This window comes from Chinchilla lanigera, unplaced genomic scaffold, assembly GCF_000276665.1.
Source record: "Chinchilla lanigera isolate Chin_1 unplaced genomic scaffold, ChiLan1.0 scaffold00032, whole genome shotgun sequence".
Lineage (NCBI taxonomy): Eukaryota > Metazoa > Chordata > Mammalia > Rodentia > Chinchillidae > Chinchilla > Chinchilla lanigera.
Genome location: NW_004955433.1, coordinates 4,345,473 through 4,345,937, shown reverse-complemented (window position 1 = coordinate 4,345,937; position 465 = coordinate 4,345,473). Strand labels below are relative to the sequence as shown.

The 465-nt window shown below is 67.1% G+C and overlaps 1 protein-coding gene across 1 annotated transcript in view; it reads left to right on the top strand.

Moving 5' to 3' along the window:
• Positions 1 to 326: 326 nt before the first annotated feature.
• Antxr2 (anthrax toxin receptor 2) overlaps positions 327 to 465 on the top strand; it is a gene marked incomplete in the record, with an annotated part of 132,883 nt that continues 132,744 nt past the window's right edge. Inside the window, 1 exon segment of the mRNA XM_005388217.2 lies at positions 327 to 465.

Genomic DNA, 465 nt, shown 5'->3' with positions numbered 1-465 from the left:
TGCATAACCATCTCCTCAAACATTTCTCCTGTCCAGGACGAAGTTCTTTCTAGGGGGACTTGGGGAGGGGTAACCTTGAGGTACATATTTTGGGGTACAGCTTTCCGTTGCTAGGGAGTCCCCCCCCCCTGCTCCCGCGCGGGTTTGGTGAGTGGCAGCTGCAAAGCAGGTTTCCTAAGGGGGAGAAAATGCGAAGGGCGAAGGGAAGTCCCGGGCTGCAGCCGGGCGTCCGGCGGGGCGGGATTGGGCGAGGGTGCGCCCCTCCCGGGAAGGGACCGCAGCCCGAGGGCGCTCCCCGCGCAGCTGGGCGGAGAGGAGGCCGGCCCGCGCGAGTGGGAGTGTTCAGCTTCTGCAGGACGTTTGTTTTTCTCAGCTCCTCTCCGCGCCGAGCCCGGCCGGCGTCGGTCCTGCAGCTCCGACAGCCCCGTGCGCGGACCGCGGCGCGGACCAGGCTCCGGACGCCCC